The following is a 20,457-nucleotide window of genomic DNA, read 5'->3' as shown; positions in this document are numbered from 1 at the left end:
AAGGTCAGAAGCAATTAGAGAAGCGCTGTTTGATTTCATCCAGTTATTTTCAATTTCTTTCTTCAGTTCGTACCGCAGCACAAACGATCATCACGCTTAAAAAAAAAAAAAAAAAAAAAGTCGGACAGCTCTGAGAACTCCTTTCCTTTTAAAAAGGAAGGGAAGGGGGGAAAAAAAAAAAAGTCGTCCATCCATTATTCAGTCCGAGATTGCCCGTTACTGAAGTGCAGTGCCAAGCCCGACGTGATGCCGAGAGGGGCTGCCCCTGCCTGCGCCGCGTCTCTGCCTCCGCAGCCCGGGCTGCGCCGCACCCAGTGCCACCGCCCGGCTCCGGCTCGTCGTCCTGCACTCAGGTAGGAGCCGGGGCCGCGACGGAAAAACCAGAGCAGCTACCGAAACTGCGGGACAAACCGTTGCTGCCGGGATAGTGGGAAAAGTGATGCCCAAGGCCGTGAGGCAGCGCCGGCCGAGGGGCTGTGGCCCCGCGCTCTGCCAGGCGCTGGCGGGGAGCGGTTCAGGCCGAGCCCCGTCCCCGCCGCCCCTCGCCCAGCCCCGCTCCCCCGGCTCCCGGCTGCCCTCGCCCCGGCAGGGGGAAAAGTTGCGAGCGGCGACTTTGCTTGGCAAACCACTGGGTTTTCTCCCGCGCTCTGTATCCCCCACAATATAATTACTGTTCAAAGTTTCCCGTGGTGCCCAAATGCTAATTAGTCTAATACATTTACTCCAGATAATTAGTGGAAGTTAGCGTTAACGTGAGAAGGACAGATAAGCCGCAAGCTAATGAAACGCCCGCGCTCGCTCGGCCGTCCCGGCACCCACAGCGGCGCGCCTGCCGCGGCCGGGACCGGGGCCGCGCCTGGGCTGCGGACGGGTCCGCCGGGTGCTGGGCCGCGCTGCGGCTCTTTCGGGACGCTGATCCCAGAACGGCACGGGAAATGCTTCGTGCTTTAACCAAACGTGTGGGGGGGTTCCCCTTAAATGGGAAAGGGACCGTTGTGTATCTCTGCTGTAGGGAATGTAAAAAGAGCTCTCGTTATGAGAGTTAGAGAAAAGGAGGGGAGGACACCAAGTAAACTTCAATAATAAAAGAGGAAACGGATAGAAGCACGGCAAGTGATCGAAAGGGCAGCTTTGCGGGTCGGGGGCGGGGGACGGCGGTGGAGGATTCACCCAGCGAGCCCGAGAAAGGCAGAAGCGGCTCGCAGCCCTCTCCCCACGCCGCACGCCCTCCGCCCTCCCCACCTCGCTGTGCTAACCCCCCTCAACTTGAGGAAAATTACATTTCAGGCTCCATCTGGGTGTGCAAGCGACTATTACAGATTTGCCGCGATTAAAAAACACCACCGCCGCAGACGCTCCTCTTCCGTTCGCGTATTTTACAATTACAGATTCCTAACAGCTGCGGTTCGGACCCCCCTGGCTAAAGCCCATCAGCAATCAGGTGCCGCAGGGGCTATTTTAAAAAGAGCGAGAGAGGCATTTCTGTGTCCTAGAGCCCTAACTGCAGTTTCGTGGATTTCAGCTCTGAAAAGTTACACGCATAGAGATTTCTGATGCAAGTGATGAAATGAACACTTAACGTTATTATTACTGTTTTGTTCAGACACTGTCCTCGAGACTGATGAAAAATTTAAATAGCTTATTTTATATGTAGAGTGATGGTGAGGAGGTCTCTCTTCCAGAGTTGTTAAGGATTTGACCTGGCAAGTGCCACCTAGGATTTTGATATGAATCTAGGATATTTGCTTTTTTTTTTTTTCTAATAGAGATTGACTTATGGACATTAATGTTTTTAGGTAAAGGACTGCATTTTATTTGGCCTCCCCCCCCCTTCCCGTTCTTAGTAACTGGATGGGTCGTGGAGTTGACAGCAGCCGCTGGTCCATGCCACCGAACTAAAATAATTTCACAGTGAAAAACCAGCTCGAGAGGACAAGCAACAGAAGGGCAAAACCCATCAAAACCCAAAACTCTGATCAATCTGACCAGAGTCAGGCATACATTAGTTTAAATTAAACAGTTTCGTCTTTCTCACAAATCTTTTTTGAACATTAAAGATAAACTCATGTAATATTTAAATCAACTCTTGTCAGATGCTAAGTACAATTGAAGAACCAAAATAAAAATTAATGCCTTTCCATCCCCCCTCACAGATTTACTCTGGGTGCCGCTTTGACAAAATACTTCTGATAAGCAGCGCTTAGAAAAGACGGGTTCTGTTTATCTTATCTATGGGGAAATGTAATTAAGCTAGTTTTTATGAAACAATAAAACACCAGACTCCGCAGACAGCAAAGGAGTTCCTGTAATATATCTGAGCCTATATGGGCGTACGTATCTTGGCTTATGCATACAAGTACACACCAAACACATACATATATGTTTGCTTGCTTGATTTTAGAGTGCAAGACGCATGCTACAGCTAAAATACAGGGATGTCTTTATGACGGCAAGATTTTTCTCGGTGATAAGAGGCTCTATTTTCTAAGACCGGAAAGTCACCCGCTTACCCATCCTCTGCCTTTCAAGCTCCCCTCAGCGCAGCCAGGCAGGTACGCGCAATGCTGTGCCTGGGGCTGACCCTCTGCTCTCTAATCCGAGGTCCGCAGTGAACTGCCCGCACCTACAATCGAAATAACCCAGGCAAGCGGAGCCCTAAAAGGCCCAGGCTTTCTGAAACAAAAGTAAATGTGCATTCTTAGTCTGTAAAAATATCGATCAAACTTAATTCTTTCATATTTAGAAAAGACGGAGAAATGCTGCCCTGCTTTAATACTGTTGGCTCTCTCTACAGGCTTTCAGTATAGAGCTGTTTATGTTTTTTTTTTCCTTGTTTGTTTTGTGTGGTGGTATTTTGTTTGGTGTTTTTTGGGTTGATTTTCCCCCCCCCTCAGGCGAACAAATCTGAAGTTGGAAAATCGCTGGAGTTACCAGCATCAAATCTCTTTTCCATCCAGATTTTGGGTATAATTTCGACAGTTCTAAGCCCAAATTGAGACGCACACCCCACGATTCTCTCTGCACCGCAAAGCACGGCCGGCACTGCTTCGGGAACAGACGTGCAGCAAGCAAGCGCTCAGTCCTAACTGGTGACCTCTAATCCCTGCTAAATCTCTCTCTCAGGTCAGTTCTAGGAAATTTGGAGTAAATTCCTTAAAAAAGTAAAGTATTGTTGCCGTGAAGCATAAAGATGTCAAAAGAAAAAACGCGGACCCTGAGTCCGTATGCTCCCATCTCTTTGGGGGTGGAATGCCTTGGCAGCAGAGACGAGGTTGAAATTTGAGCAGATTATACATTTGAGCTTGTGCGTAAATGTGAAAATACTGTCCTAATGCTGGGTATTTCTCTATCAAGATCAACCAGGTGCTGCTGCTGCAAAAATCCCACCTCCGGCCGCTTGTTCTGTGCCTGTGTGCGCGCGCACAGCAAAGCACAGACTTTGTTCTCTCTTATGTCTGAAATTCATCAACCGCTCCCCCCTCCCAGCCACCCCGTCCCCTATGTGAAAAAAGTAAATCCGTTCAGGCTTTGAATATTGTAAGAAGCCTTGTGTGTATTTTTTTTTCCCCATCTTCAAATGAATTAAAGACAACCTGACAATGCTGTCATCTGTCTTCAACGTCACATCAAGGCAAGAAATAATGATAACAGAGCAGCAGAAAGACACCCACTGAAATCTGGAGGATATATATACACACATATATACACACACACACATATACGGCTTGAAACAGTTTGAAAGAGAACAGAATTAGATTACCCTTCTTAGGCTAGTGTGCTAAGAATGTGTGAGGTTTTGCGGGGGTTTTGTGGTTTTGGGTGGTGGTTTTTTTTTTTGGTGGGGTTTTTTGTTGTTGTTTGGGATTATTTATTTATTTTTTATATATATATATATATATATTTTAACTGCTACGTCTTTCCTACTTTACTTTGTGAAGCTCGTGGTTCTTGAGCCAAACCACTCCTGTGGGATGGGGTAAGACGACGAGCACGCACATTCCTTGCTCCTAAACTACTACGACCAACGGAAACACAAAAATATCTCCTCTCCCCTCCCCCTCCGTCGTTTCAGGTTCTTGTTGCCGTTAAAAACACGCGTTCCTGCTCTCCTGAAGCGCAGGCCAGAGCGCGGCACATTGTACGTGGAGACCCACACAGGGACTTCGGCCGAGCAGTCCAGCTGCCCGGGAGCACAGGAGCGGCCTCTTCCCTTTGTCCTGGAGGCCCGGCGAGCTTCGGCTCGGGCTCTCGCCCGCCAGGCGGCGCTGCCGGCCCCCAGCGGAGGACAGCGCAGGGCAGCGCCGGTGCGGGCCGCGGCGGGAGCCGCCGCTCTCCGCGGCGGGAGCCGGGCTCGGCCCCGACGAGCAGCCCCGCACCGCCTCCGCCCGGCGGGCCAGCCCGGAGCCCGATAAAAATCGCTTGTTCGGGGCAGAGGGAATCTCCGATCTAATCCAAGGGGAAGTATTGCAGTATGAATGGATTTTGCCAGATAAAATCAGATAGGCCGAACTCAACAAAACCGTAGTGGTGGTTTTTTGTTTGTTTGTTTTTTGTTTTGTTTTTTTTTTTTAAATCACGCTTGTAATCTCATTTGCTCTGAAAAGTAAATAAATTGCAGTTGTATGAAAAACAATTGGTGCTACATGTGTTCATAACAGATGGGATCTTATCACAGTTTAACTGTAATAAATTCTGACTTCTGGAAATTGTAATCTTTACTCCTTGCTAGATGTCTCGTTTTTACTGTAATCACATGGCTACAAACTTCTGAGAGCAAGCAGAAGGGTTTTCGGTGCTAGCGTTGCTCAAGAGCCGGAGCACGCTCCCTCAGACTCTACAATCGCGGCTCTCAAAGTTTCCGTGAAAACGCGTCTGAAAATCAAAAGGGAGAAAAAACCCTGGCGCATAGGGAGGCGAGCAGCTGATCCCTCCCCCGTTGGGTAACGTTATTTACTAAGGGCAACGAGAATAGCCCTTAAAATACATGCAGAATAACTAAGAATGAGCTCCCTGGCAAATGACAGATCACGCTTTGCTTTGAAAGAACGAAAATGTCAGAAGAAGAAATCCAGCCCCCGAGGAAGCAGAGACCAAACTTCAGATTAATCCCCCTGCGCCTCAGATCACAAAATTAAAAAATAAATTTGAATAACCACTGAAAGGATAAAATTATAACAATAAATTGTCCATATTCACTGAGGCTGCGGGACTAATTATTTTCCACCATCTCGGCTTCCTATTACTGTTTATCAAGTCACAGGATAAACGCTTGTAAATCCATTACATTTCCATAAATCCTTTCGCCGCTTTCCTTCTGGCCAATGCTTTTGCAACATTAATTGATTTTATTGCACTTTCTGAAGTCACTGTATATTAAACTCAAGCAAGTTTGCTCTGAAAGCGTTTTGCCCGTCGTCATATGAAACCCGTGAACGGGGAATACTGAAGCTACTGCAGATTCTCGTCTCTTTTTTCCCCTGCTGTGATCTTGATAGCAAATATGAACTGCAAATTGCAAGTTTCTAATAATCTACGCTGTTACAAAAAACAGCCCTTTTATCGCTGTTGAAAAATGACTCTAAATCCAAACACCCCCGTTGTTTTTAAACGGGGGGAGGCATGAAATGCTACTGGGCGATCGGGGTCAAACAGACGAGGAAACACTTTGCGAGTCGTTTACGTTACTGGATGGACAGCAGTTAATTTTAGGAAAATATTTTCCATGTACAACTGGAACTTTAATGCAATTTAGAAGCGAGTACACGGGCTCCAGGTTCCTCAAACTCTTCTCCCTTTTTCCTCAGTCACCTTAAGAAAACCGGACCCAACCAGCCTTAAACTGATTCATGATTTCTTACGTGGTGTCAGCTAATTTCCCGCTCCTTTACCTGTCACGCCAGCCCCGGGATCACTACTGAAAAGCCGAAGGTTCTGTTTAGGGTGCTCTCTCTGGCCCCCTGCCCTGCGGGGCCCGGCGCCCCCCCGAGCGGCGCGGTGCGCGCTCCCGCAGCCATTTGCGAGCCGTTCCCACCAGCCAGCGCCCTCCCTGCCGGCAATTTCCTACGTATTCACTCCAAAGTACTTCGATGACGCAAGAGTCTTGTAAAATGGATAAGGATAATTACTGTAGATCACAGAAGACATGCGGAACCGACTATTTTAGGTAGGGCAGCAGAATGCCAGTAATTATGAACCTACTCTTCCTAGTACAGGTTCGGCGTTTGTACCCTTATCCTTGGCTGCCCAGCCCTTTTACTCACGTAACCTGCTAGCCTCTAGGACGTTTTGCAGAAGTAAAGGCATCAGTTGCTAGTAATTGCCGTCATTATTCGTACCGGGAGGAGGAGGGGAAGGAAACCAGGGAGCTGCATCCTGCCTGCCCCTCATCCCGCCGGGGGCGGGCAGGCATCCTGGGCGCAGGGCGGCTCACGATGCCCCCGCCCCCCCCAGCCCGGGACCCTCATGCCCCCTCGGCACGGCCCCCACGGCGCTTCGCCTTTGCTGAGAGGGGACCGAGAGCAAGGCCAGGACCAGGCCTGGCACGGCCCGGAGAAGGACCGTTTTCAGCCACTCGGCTCTTTAGAGGCAAAGCCCCCTGTTTGGGAAAGGCCACCCCTGCACTTCGTCCACTGCCGTGGCTTTCAAGGGGTCAGTTCAGCTGGGACTGGGACAGACAGCCCAGGTGCGAGGACACACACTCTGTGTGAGGGAAGCCATCCCACTCCGAACACCCTTTCAACCATCACAAGACCTAAAACTGCAGCCACAATATGATGTTTTAGTTTCACTGAAGTTAGTAAGTAGCGGCCCAGATTCTCAAGTGCAGACAATTTACCTTCCCGTTGCAGGGAAACGTCTCCCCTCTTGTACAATTCACAGCCCTTGATCCTCTCTCCTTGGAGATATATTTTTTTCGTACTAGGAAAGATCAACTGCTGCCATCATCTATTGCACTTTTTCTCCATGCTTGAAGTAGTTGAGGCAGAGGAATACATATCAATTACCAGATCTGAAGGTTTCAGACCCACAATTCTCACTCCTTATTAGGGTTCCCAATCACCGGGCTATTCTAATGTGGGAAATATCTCCACCCCTCCTTTGAAGGCATTTCACTTTGCATAAAAATGCACCACGCCAGAGGGAAAGAGAAGGAAGGAACAAGACTATTTAGTCTACTGGTTATGGTGCTTGCCAAACCTCAGGTCTCCCAGTCAGCGCTCAGATTTAATCATGTTCCCACCTACTCTCTCTTTGCCCAAGAAAAAGCTTTAAACATTTTACAGAAAAAAAAAAAAAACCCAACAAACAAAAAAAACCCCTGTAATACTTTCAACATCCCCTTTCCACCCTAGCTGGTAATTAGAGATAAGTCTGCTCAGGTGGAGAAGAAAAAAAATACACATCTGTAGCCACTAAGTTATTAGATAAATAGCTGTCTGAATAGGGATCTTTGAGTCACTTTTTTAAAAAGAAAGTAGAAACCCCTATGGAATGTTATGTGACAGTAAGCTTTGCCTGATAAGGCCTTAGTGAAAAGGCAAAATTCCCCACTGCGTGCATTGATTACACAGCGAAGAAAAACTGGTTCTTGTAGTAGAGTTCCTGGCCGTGCAAATAAAAGTATTTCTGCTCTTTGATATGTATTTTTGTTACTTTGTCCCACCCTATGTGGAGCCACTGGTGACCATCCCCTCTAACCACACACACACGGAGATCCACTGCTGCTAACCCTGCCTGTATCAGGCCACCACAGAAATTCACTAATGGAAACCAAAACAAAGCCATTCAAAATCTTACTTGTCCCTAAGTGTATTTTTACAATATTTCAAAGTCATTTTGTCAACTTTTAAAAAGAAAATAATCATATAGCCTGCTCCATCATGAAATATTTGAGCTCATGAGCCTGAGAATACTCACAATATTTTTTTATTTTGTTCTATGCTCCCCTCACCCCTCCAATTCCCCTCCCTTTGCAAGATTATAATTTCCTTATATATATATTTTGCACCAACAGGCCCAGGGAAAGTGTTCCAGATAAAACAGATGAGTAAAAATAAGTTCTTTTTTAGAGGGATCAGCTGCAAGTTCTTTTTTAGAGGGATCAGCTGCAAGTTCTTTTTTAGAGGGATCAGCTGCTAAGTACATTCCAGTAGAGGTGTCAAACAGATTTTATGAAGACAGCTAATCACATTTATAATTATGGTCTTCAGGCTGACTTTACAGAGTTAGGGTAAAATGTTATGCTTGATCAAAAGCAGATATCCTGCGTATATCAATAGGTTTATAAACAAGATTGAGAAAGGAATTTGGACCACATGAAGCAACTAATTTTTCTAGTTTAACTGTATAATTTGGTTAAGAAACAAATGATTGTTGATGTATCTACAAAGCAGGTACTGACAAATTCTCAAAAAACTGACTAGAAAAAGATTGTGGCACTTTGAGTAGAGTTAAATAGGTTGGAAAAATGTTATAGCAGGTCTTGCCTCCTCAATGGACAGTCAACACTTTAATAGTATTTTTAACATGTATTCTAAAGTGACTGAGTTAGAATGGTACAATTTCCTACATATAGATATTATCAAAGTAAGTAAAAATACTGGTAAACTTTACCACTACTGACAGATTATACCAGTATAACTGCTAGAGAAGGTACTTGTAAATCGTCATAGCTGCATATATACCAGGTGACAGGTTATTAAAAAAGCTAAACTCTGTAAGGGAGAAAATATCTGTTCTAACTAAAACACTTAAACATGTATAAACATAGTGTTCCACATGGTTAATTGTGTTTGCTGGTTAATGGGATTGTGTCAATTTACATTTATACTTTCAAGCTATTAAAACTTGCACACACCCTAGGCTCACAATCTAGTGTGAAATTCTAGTCAGCCTGAAATCCGCAGAAGTTTTCCAGTAATCCTAAGGAAGGCAGGATTACTCCTGGGACCAAAAAAGCCCTAAAGCTTCCATAAATTCTAATTCCATATAAATAAGAACTAAATAGATGCCACACAGTTGTACAACTTGTGACAATTTGTGAAGGGGCTTGGGAGTACCTTGGAACAAACTATGGGAATTTTGTTTTTCTGTCTGTGATGAGAAGGTTCAGATGATGGAATCTGAAGAGACCACACAAAGTAGATCAGTAGTAAACAGGTAAAAAAGACAACACTGAACATGTACTTTTAGATGTTATGCAAAACTCAACAGATTAGGTTTTGGCCACTGTATCAGTAAACTTTGAGCTGATGCCCCTCAAGGTAATAAGAGCATAGGGAGTTTAATCAGTACATCTATCTGACTAGACATCTCTCATGTTTTACTCAAGAAATTGCTGCATTTCAGTCATGGGCAAGATGTGTGCATTTTTACCATCTGTTTCTATTACTTATGTAGAAAACATTTGTCCAAGTCTTTTCCCAAGAAAATAATGGAATAATAATTTTAAAAGTATTTTTAAAAAATTTAAAATCCTTTTAATTAATAAGAAACTAAAGGAAATTAAAGATTCTACATGAATAACTTTTCTAAAGAATAACTTTTATGCAATATTTTATTATTTGCATCTATTCTGATAGCTAATCATCCTGGATGAAGCAAACACAATAATTTAGTTCTATTGCTCAGAAATTTAGCTCAGTTTTTGTGTGCATAGATACACAGACTAGTTTATACACTAACCTGAGTACTAGCATGATGAGGTAATGAGTTTTGCATCTCCATCTTGAAAACAATTATTGCATAACCATGTTATTTCATAATCTATTAAATGTTAAACTCATTTGTGCAACATTATCCCAGTCTTTTTGTTGCAGACATTAAAATGAGGACAGGCGTATTTCTGTGAAGTCTCTTTTCATGTATTTTGTAATAGTTTAATTCTGGGAAAAAATGTGTTGTGAGCTTCAGAACAGATAGAAAAAAAACTACGCTCTCCACACCCCCATCGCAACCTCTCCTGAGGAATACAAGTACATACAATTCTGGAAGTGTAATAATCATCATCTTGCTCATTACCTGGGACCTCCAGGGCTAAATCACAAACCTTTACACCTCGAGTTAAATACCCTAGCAAGCAGCTGTAGCATACTCATATCCGCTGTTGGCCAGATGCAGACAGAGTGGGAGGCACGGCACAGCGAACAGTGGGCTACATATGCATACCTACTCAAAAGCAAGTTAAAGATTGGCTAGAGACTAATCCATTTTATAGGCTAAGAAATTGATTTTCAGAGAAGCTGAACTACAGGTGCTCAAGTCTCTTAAAAAAAAAAAAAACCCAAACCAAACCAAAACAAACAGCTTAAATCAGGTGGTACTATTAGCAGAGTGCACTACAGGAGAGGAAAACATGGGAAACATTATCTTCAATTCTCACATTCCCTAAGTCAGAGTCCATTGTGTGCAGTGTGACACAAATGTTTTTTTTTTTCCTGGAGTGGTGGCTAAGGGCATTTGTTTATAACTACAAAACTAGGGACAGAACGGAGTACAAATGTTATCCATAGCAGTAACATCCAGTTATTTTGGGGTGCAAACATTTTGGGGTACAACACATTTAACCAAATCCTCATCAGAACTATAAGAGGAGATAAAATGCTTTATATTATATTACTGATAAGTAATGAGAATATTAGAAATAAGCTGATTGTAGAAGTCAGCTCTGGATCAAGTTGAACAAAACTGATTTAAGTTAAACAGAAAAACGAATGAAGTAGGTCTCCAAAGGTTTCAACTCTGATGTAGTCATGTCAGCTGGACTGAGTAGTTAATAGATTGAGTAGGGAGCAGTCTTATAAACACTTTACATCAAGAATCTACAAATACTTTACATCAAGAATCTATATTCAAACACAAGAAAAAAGAAACCCAGAAGAAGGTACTTCAGGCCTAACTGGATGCACTATCACCTCAAGAAACGTGTTACACGTGAAAAAAGAAATAGAAGTAACAAGTTTGCTAATGAATCCGTATCTGAGAAGCACAGAGGTGAAGTAAGAATTGCCAAAAGAGGAGCTGTGTTAGGCTTTGCAAAGGATATTAGAATGGATGAAGGCATTTTTTTCCAGTTAGATAAAAAAAAAAAATTAAAGAAAGGCATGCACTAGAGATTAAGGATAACATAGGCATGCTCCCAACCCAAAAATGTTATGTTGCATTAATTTAAATAAGCAGGGCAATACAGAACATGGGGTGAAAGGGAAATAGCTAATAGGAATTATGTTAGAGAATGAAAATCAGGTGAAGTAGAAACAAAATCAAATCTGATATAGCGCTAAATTCCAGGAGTCTAGTTAATCTCCACTCCAACTCAGAACTCTAAAATATGAGAACACAACAGTAGCAAGGACTTTTACAAGACTTAACCAAAACAGAATTGGCACAAAATGAATAAAGACTATTTTAAGAAGGGAAATAAGATGTCTGAGATTGATGTGTTTATCATTCTGATTCCAGTAACAGCCAAAACTTTGCAGTTACAAGTTGAAAGAAACAAGGCACACAAAATAAAATAAAAAAAAATTAAGAAGATACAGTGTAGTCAAAGTAGATCACAACACACCAATTAACTTTCTCTTATCTAAAAAAAAACAAAAAAAAAAAACCCCAAAACCCCAAAACAAACCAAACAACCCCAAATCCTAGCATTCTAGGCTAAAAAATAATAATTGGTATAATTTCTCAACATTAATAAGAACAATCTGCTAAAATACAATAACTATGGATCACCAGGGCAAGGCAGCTGGTGAAACTTCCAACAGTGACAAAGAAAAGTAATAGCATTGTGTAAAGCATTGGGTAGAGTTCACCTGAAATACTGCATACAGTCTAGTCACCTGCATTTGAGAGATTAACTGAAACTAAAGCACATAGAGGAGGACTACGAGGAAGATCAGGGCAATGGAAAGCCTATTTTATGAAAAGAGATTAAACAAGTTTGATTTGTTTAGTCTACTATAACAAAAGCTGGGAAAGGACAGGATTGCTGTCTAACTGTGTTAGTTAAAAAGCTGAGAGGGGGAAAAAAAGGACTATTTAATTTAAAAGATAATTTTGGCACAAGACCAAATGGACTTTAGCTAGCCATGAATAAACTAAGTTTGAAATTGGAAGATGGTTCTTAACCAACAGAGCACTGGTGATAAACCTTTCTGATAGTTGGTGCAGAGTTTTTTGTTGAGTTTTGGTTTGGTGTGGGGTGGTTTTGTTGGTTTTTTTTTTTGTTTGGTTGTTTTTTTAATTTGTTTTGTTTAGGGTTTTTTTTGTTGTTGTTGTTTGTTTGTTTTTGAAGTGTACGGTGCTATCTCATTGTTTTGGCTCTATCCCAAGTCAATGCCAACAGCAAATGGCTCACCAGTAAAGCTGTAAAGCAATCATGTTCTGTAAAAGCCATCCTCTACAAATAGTGGGAATAAACTACACAACTGTTGTTAAGATGGAGTACAGACTCAAAAAAACAATTACCTGACATAACAGCTGTAATAGAGAGGGGAGGGCTCAGTAGCCCAGCCAGTGCCTTCCTGTTCTAAAGCCTTGTGACAAAGGAGTTGGTAAATAGGATTAAATAATCACAATTAAACAACATTTTTTGTAATAGAAGGAACGGCATGATACTAATGGTTAGTAAACAATAGTCTGAAAACCGTGTATTTTTCCTTCTAACGCTTAAGAAGCCTCAGTTTGTTTTTTAACAACAGAAGTAAATCACCAAACAACCAGTTAGAGCCAACCACATTACCCATTAAAAAATGCTACAGAACTCCCTTCTGAAGAGGAAAACTATCCTGACAAACTATTAGTTACTCCTGCAGAAAAAGAGTTGTTAGCAAAATCCATGAAATCTTAAGTTGAACAAATCAACTTTTGTATTTTTGAAGAAAATAATCCTGCCAAAAATAATTCCTCCTTAAAATGAAATACCATACATACTCCAAGTGACACAAGTAGCAAACAACCTAAAGGCTACTTTGATATCAAACATAAATTCCTCTGTTTTAGGGGAAAATAGCTCTTTATAAAGAAAGTTTACTTTCAATAACAAAAAGAATAACACTTAAACAAGTAGATGATGATTTGTGAAAGGACTTGATGGATACTTTAAAAAGGTCTGAAAGAAGTTAACATGATAACAAAAATTCCTCAGAGAAATAAAAGTAATTTAATTTTTGCTTAGTCACTGACCTGCTTGCAGTCCTCACAGGTGCTCTCTGCTGCTCTCGTGCGTCGCCCTCCCCACAGGGCCATGCTCCCGCAGCCAAGGGTTCAGGGAGAGTAGAGAGCCAGGCCCACACCAGCCCGGCCACAGCTCAGCACCTGCTCCTCACCATCCATCTTCCTGGCAGCAGAAAATGACTCCTGCTTCCATCTTCCCAGGCAGCCAAACATAGGGCTACCTGTGCCAAAGCCTCCCAGGAGCCATTCTTTCCCTTTTAAAGAGAAGCCCGGTGTGACAAGGCTTGATTTTTCCCAAGTGAGCACGCTGAATGACAGTTTCTCTCAATTTGCCCAATTAGTGTTACTCAGCATCCCAAGCTGGGGATGGACGCTGGTAGCCCGGCAGATTTCTGTGAGGTGTCTGTAAAGTCTGGGAGATGCCTGTGCCCAGGCATTTTACACCTCAGGCCGGGTTTCCTCTCATGAATAACCAGGGAGGTAGACACACAAACCGTCCCCCTGCCCAGCAGCCACGGCTGACTCCACAAGGGCCCTTGGGCCCTCACGGTTGAGGTGCTGAAGCAGTGGTGCAACTCCTCCAGAGGGCAGGTGCCCGAGAACCTTCTGGAACCCCCGGGGGGCACTGCTGGCAGGACAGGGGCTGCAGGCCCTGGTGGAGAAAGCGCGCCTGGCCCACTGGGCCCCAGCTGCGCCTGGTGCCTGTCAGCACTGCACAGGCCACCTCAGGGACGCGTGTGGCCGCAGGAGTCATTTCAGCTTTGCTTTTACAGCCAGTGCATGTGGGAGCGGGCATTTTACATAGTGAATAAGGTGCTGCTGACATGACAGCCCTGAGGAAAAACTCGAGGTTTAAACACTCCACTTGCTGGCTATCCCCTGGCTTGAGCCAGCTGAGGAACCCTGTGTTTGTTAGGACAAAGGAGGGGTGCTTTGGATTGCACCTGTGCTGACTATCCCATGTATACAACTGAGAGACAGCCAGGCCTTAGTAATTACTCATTTCCCAGGGAATTTTTACCTTGAATACTGTAGAGTTGATGCTCTCTGAAATTAATATTGAGCTTGTGCAAGCGGAGTGACACAAGTATGGGTTGCATTGTTCCTAAGCATATCTTTATTTTATTGTGCCATAGATCACAATAGCCAATAATTGGTAAGGCTGATGATACATTATTTAAAGAACAAAAATATCTGAAATGGAGGAATTGTCTTGTTCACTGATCCTGTTTTGGAAATCTAGAATGACCTCCCTAGCAAGAAAACCAATTGGTCTTGGGCTCGTGCGCTTCTGAAAAATGTTATCACTGAATGTTTGTGTAATGCCTGATATCTATAGTCTGCTGTGAAGTTAAACAGGGATGCGGACTCCTGCCCACAGCACATAAACTGTAAATGTGATAATAGTACTGACCTCTTTGTTCCAGTCTGCTGGGGGAAGCACCAGGGCTGGAGATGTAATTGTAGTAGGAAAAAAAAGCAGATCAGTCTTCACGGGTGCTTCAGGAGTTGCTCACTGTTGAGAATACAGCTGGGGCAAGTTCATGTTAAACACGCCTGAACAGACAGCACAACATAATTTGTTATGGACTAGAAAGTAGCATTTGGTGGTGGCGACTTTTACGTGCAATTGAATTAAAAGATACACTTGTTTATTTGGAGAAAGATGCTAATAAGGCCACCCAGTCTGTACTTGAATTGTTAAATCCTGTATTAGAGAATAATATTAAAGTGGAGGTACAAAAACTACACAAAGTAGAAAATCAGCAATTTTAACTACATGATAAGGGTTCTTACTGATATTTTAAATCATGAGCAGCAGATCCCAGTTGTATACATTCATTAATCTTGTGTCTTCCTTGAAATGTGTAGTTTGCTATTTTGCTTTTCTAAAAAGTAACCACAGCTAAAATCAGTAACAGAGATAAATGATAGAAATACAACAGTGGAAGTTCTGGGGTTTGAACATTAATGTTTTATTAAGGCTTTGAGACAGCACACATGATAGAACTAGGCAAACACAGGTGATAAACACAAATGCTTAGACCATGTGAGGAAAGAAAAGCCTTCATGGTTAAAAGGTCTAACGTGTTTGGTTTGTTTTTTTTTACTGAACTAGAACAAAGATTATTTTTTTTTCTTTTCTCCAGAAGAAAAGCAACTTTGTTTTCTTCTCCTGGACTTTTATATAAAATTGATAGAGCATTGTCACACTCAAAAACTCTCCCTTTTGACTATTCAGTAAACAAGGGAAGAAAAAGGTTTTCCTTCTTTCTGTAGTACTTATTAGTTTGCTAATGACATTGAACACAAAATATGAAGGATATGCAGTTCATAAAACCTCCCAAGGACATAAGAAATAGTAGGTTAATAAGGGTGGGGGCTTGTACGATCTATGCTTATTCTGCAAACAAATGTGCCGTTTTCCGATCTGTCAGCTGCATTTAGTAACAGAGATACAGATTTCCTTTAAATGCAAGCAGGGATAGACTGACAAATTATCTACATACAGTGTTGTGCTGATTTGACTAAAGGCTTGACGGCACATGGAATTATTCAAGAATAAAAGCAGCATTCTTACTGAATAACTTCTTGTGCAGACATGCTTGTTCTAGAATACAAACTAGAATAAGGTAATCATGTTATGTGATAAGCTTCTATATGTAGAATATTTTTGTAGGGCTGTTACCATTAAATTCACACCCTGTCTCAGCCTGAAATAATTTTCAAGTACAGTAATATCTTAAATTTGAATTTAAAAAAAAATCTTCATTCAAAATTCTGGGAATCTCTTTAAGGATTTTTTTTTTCTGTTGAAACTAATTTGTCTTAGTTTGATTGAGAACACATTTTAAATACGTGAAATCACTGTAGATTTCCTCTACTTTCCTTACAAATTTTATGTAATCCAGAGTCTTACCTGAGCTCAGGCCTCTAAAATCTGGATTTATGTGTGACTTGAATTCATGTCCTCTCATTCTGGGCACATACTGACTTGATAGTGTCAGTTCCATGGTTCCCTAGGGTGAGGATTTCTGGCCCTTCTGTTTACTTATTCCCACGTTCTTTTCTGCATAAGACACTGCATCTTCCAGCTGCCTATGCATCAGCAGTCAGATATCTCTATGAACTGCTAGGAGGATGGAGAATCACATGGGAGTTCTCATTGCCTTCTGGTGTGAATAAAGCAGAAAGTGTTTCAGGAGGGACATCCACAGTTGTGCTCTGTATGAAAGCTTGTGCAAGAAACAGCAAAAAAAGTGACAGAATAAATGATTAGCCTTTGGCTTGAGAGAACTAAAAATTTCAGCATCAAATCCTGATAATAAAGAGACCAAAGCAGTTCTAAAAATCATCTATTTCCTTCCTCTGCTGAAAGGACTAAGAATGTCATACCTTCTCCTTCCTCACTCCTCAATCAGCATGGAGATTGCAGTCTCACAAGCCAAGTCTTTAACAGCACGGTGTGAGTTTTAAGACATAAAAGGAATGGTCTGAGGCAGAACTAGAGAATAATAGGTTTCAGAGGGAAAAACGGGAACAAGAGGAAGTCATAGAACTCAGAATATTGAGTAAATGGGAAGGCCTGGGACCCAATATGAATGGTCTGCTCAGGCAAGAGGTAGAGAAAAAGCTACAAAGAGCTTAGTTGGTGAGAAGTTGTCATCTACTATTGTTCTAGACCAATTGCTTTATACATTGGATGATTTTCCAGACTGTGACTCACAGTCATTTTTTATGGTTTATCACACTATGAAATGCCTTACCTTCATGAGGGGAGAAGGCATACTACTTCCTTGGCACCATTCTTCTTCCATCATAACTTCTAGCCCACCAAGTTAAAGTGGGCCCATAGGGTTTCAAAGCAAGGTAAATGTTTTTAAAATCAACTAATTATTTCTAGCTATACTTGAACTGATTACTAAAAAAAAGGAAGAGATCAAAGCTGGAGTTACAGGAGATAATGTGTACACACTTCTTCATGCACTTTGACTGCATAACTGTCTTCCTGTTATACTGTTAAATATAATTTTACTAGTGCTAGCTTTATGGCATAGTCTATGCTGTTACAGTGGATTACATTAAAGATTAAATTAAGAAGTTCCTTAGTCATAATGATCATGGGCCACTGGTCTTTCCCTTTACAGAAGGGAAAAATTGAGACATTGTGGTTAGTAAAATATAGACATAATTTTAATGGTTCTCCACTGCTAATTGTTAATGCCTGAAAATTTTCTAAACAGGCAAAACTCAAGACAGCTGGAGATTCTGTGCAGGTCAAGCATGGCCTGTTCTGTAGAGTCCTCTCCTATAACTAATCTGCTAAGCAGACAGCAGCAATGGAAAATCCTTTTAATATAGGTGCTGTCCAGCTATAGAATTGCAAAATCTTAGGTCTAAGGATTAGCATCATTTTAGGAATGACGGAGGGAAGCCTGCATCCAAGGCTTTGCTAATCTGAAAAAGTAGTAATGTGTCAGCCTTTTAGTCTGATCCCTTTGTGCAATAGTCAGGCCTGACCATTTTTTGGTTTTAGGTGTCTTAAATCTACAATAATTACTTGTCTGTCTGTGAGTTAGTAAACTGGCCTGAAACGGCTTTTGAACAAATGAATGATCAGTGATGAAATAAAGACATATTAATTATGCAAAATTATCAACTTTTGGCCTTGCAAGCTGCTTAGTGTAGAAGGAAAGGCTTTTTTTCTGTCTTTCCAATGATGAAAAAATACTTGTTCTTTCCTTGCTTTGGTAGGACTTTCTACCTTACATAGGTCTGAGACAATCACTCAGATTACTGGAGAGCAGATAGGGAACCAACAAGGAAGTTTCTTTTGGATGACCTACGGCAAGAAGTGCATAAAGACTTGTAATGCAGATTGAACCAACACCTCTAATTCAGTGAGAAACTGAAAAGGGTAAGAGAGAGAGGAGTGAGAAAACAGGGATGAAACTTTGGCTCTGATGCTGAGTCAAAGATGAAGGAGCAGAACTGACAGCAGTTAGAGGATTACCCTACTGTTCCACTAACTTAAATTGCTGAACCCTGCTTTAACATACATGGCTACCTGTGGGTACTCCTTCACACTCACAGTCGTGCAGTGACTGACAGATGAGGACCAAGTCCATGAACTTGTGCAGCAAACAGCTGTTTCTGATTCTCACTAATTCCTGTGCAACCACTCAGCTTCTCTGCTACCACTACCAGTGAGATTGCATTGCCTGATATCCTTTTCAATTTTGTTATTTACTAGTGGCAGAGGGATTCTTGTAATGGTTTTCATTACAGTACTTGGTATTTCAATACTTTTTTATTGTTAATAATTTGGTTTAATTGTAAAATATGTTCAGGTGTAAGTGCTTGGGGAAAAAGGAAGGCTCATGAAGAAAACTTTCATAATGTTCAAACTATTTCATAATGTTAGGAAAAAAACAACAGTAAATAAACAGTACACTACAACAGCACACTCCATTCCTTCACATACGTTACTATTCATTGTGGAGACAGGGCACACAGCCCCAAAAGGATTACATATCTTTTTTTTTCAGTTCTTCCTGTTGGTACTGGGCCTTGAGCCTTTTCTCAGTAGTAATTTTTACTCTGCATCTAATTTACAGCTGTACAGATGCAGCACATCAAAATAACATATAAAAATCATAGTACACTTCAGCATCCTAGCAGCATAATTGGCAGCACCATTTTTTCTTCAAAGACACTCTCTTTTACTGTTCTGCAACTGTATAGTTAAGCTTTCTGCTGTATGCTCTCAGTAGATTTGATTCTGTAAAACAATGGGAAGACACATCTTTATTCAGAAAGTCTTATCTTGTCCAGATAAATAAAAAAGTTTGCCTAAGGATTCTACACCTTCATGTTGAATGCTACTCAGTGCCTTTGTGGTCAAACAAGACCTATAAAATAATTAAATAATACCTTTTAGGTATCACATATACAAGTGCTATTAGTGGACATAATGGATTTAACAAAGCTGGCAAAGTCTCAAAGTTACTACTTAAAATATGTTAAAAACATTCTCAGTTTGTGGAAATATCACATTATTAGCTGTTTCACAAACTTCACTGCCACATCACTAATGTTTGCCCTTTAACACCAAAGTGGTTAGTTAAACACAGAAGTCAAGACAACTAAATTCTGCATCGTAAAAATGTGATTTTATGTAAATACATTTAAAACTGTTAAAGAAAAAATTTAGTTCTGAATTCCAGGAATTGAAAACTGGAACAACATTTTTTCCATTAAAAATTGCCTCCAAATAAGATTGAGATTTGGTTTTTTTCTGTTTTGGTCAGCAAAATCTAGGTCAAATCAAACCAAAATATAATAAAATCCCTTAAATATGAAAGATTTCCATATCAACAACAACCCCTAATAATAGTTACATTCTCTTACGAGAAATAATTGGCATGTTGATTGGCACCCTTTCAGCACTATAGTGGCTGCCTGGCACTTAGGTTTGCAGTACAGTTGCAGCACTTCTATGGGTCAGAGACAAAAATGACTATGCCACACTATTCCACGTTGCAGCTAGACTTTGCCTGTAGTGAAATATGCCTGTTATGGCCAAGTCTCAACTCAGCCATGTGATTTTTAACTCATTACAAAGCTGCTTAGACTAAACTTCTATTTTCTTGGAATAATTTTTTAAAGAAAAACTGAAAGAAAATGAGATGTTTATGTTAAAGTTCTGTGATTATTCTAGAAAAAGAATTGTGAGACAGGAATCCTCTGCTCATGAAACAAGTACACCACTAACAGGAGCTTCTTTCACTGGATGGGCTTCTCAGTCAGATTCCCAAACAAAAAAGATCGCCAACATAACTGGAAATCACCTCTTGACTACAGCAGAATAAGGATTGGTCTCTGGGTCCTACCTGTGATATGGTTTTGTAAAGATAAAACCTTTTGCACTAATGTCAGCAAGCAGCAAGGGAAGCAGCTCCTGCAGGGAATGGGGAGCCAAGGGCAGTGCCATGGTCACCAGGGCAGGTCCTGTCCCAGTGAGGAAGCACAGCAGGACCACAGATAGCAGCTGATGTTCAACCAAAAGTTCAGGTCATTAGACAAGTTTGTGGTGATGAGGCAAGTCCAAGGTCAAGCTGGCAGTCTATCTGCAGGTCAAAATCAGACCCAGTAAGTGTAACAGAGGTCATGATCTCTGAGTAGGTCCACGGTGACAAAGTGAGGCCAAGGCCAACAGTCCATGGGTCGGGCTTGAGATTAGTGGGGACCATGGCCAGGCTGGACACTGGCACTCCTATG

The 20,457-nt window shown here is 41.7% G+C and overlaps 2 long non-coding RNA genes across 2 annotated transcripts in view; both read left to right on the top strand.

The window, feature by feature from the left end:
- Positions 1 to 20,457, top strand: part of LOC147600029 (uncharacterized) — a 686,528-nt gene that overhangs the window by 238,439 nt on the left and 427,632 nt on the right. The window lies entirely within an intron of this gene.
- Positions 38 to 4,563, top strand: LOC147600030 (uncharacterized). Its single transcript, XR_015259099.1, has 5 exons — positions 38 to 353; positions 2,602 to 2,684; positions 2,958 to 3,123; positions 3,939 to 3,976; positions 4,073 to 4,563. It is a non-coding gene; the product is annotated as an uncharacterized LOC147600030 (long non-coding RNA).

The sequence above is a fragment of the Chlamydotis macqueenii genome, chromosome 7 (assembly GCF_036417535.1).
Source record: "Chlamydotis macqueenii isolate bChlMac1 chromosome 7, bChlMac1.mat, whole genome shotgun sequence".
Classification (NCBI taxonomy): domain Eukaryota; kingdom Metazoa; phylum Chordata; class Aves; order Otidiformes; family Otididae; genus Chlamydotis; species Chlamydotis macqueenii.
This window is presented reverse-complemented; position numbering and strand designations above follow the sequence as displayed.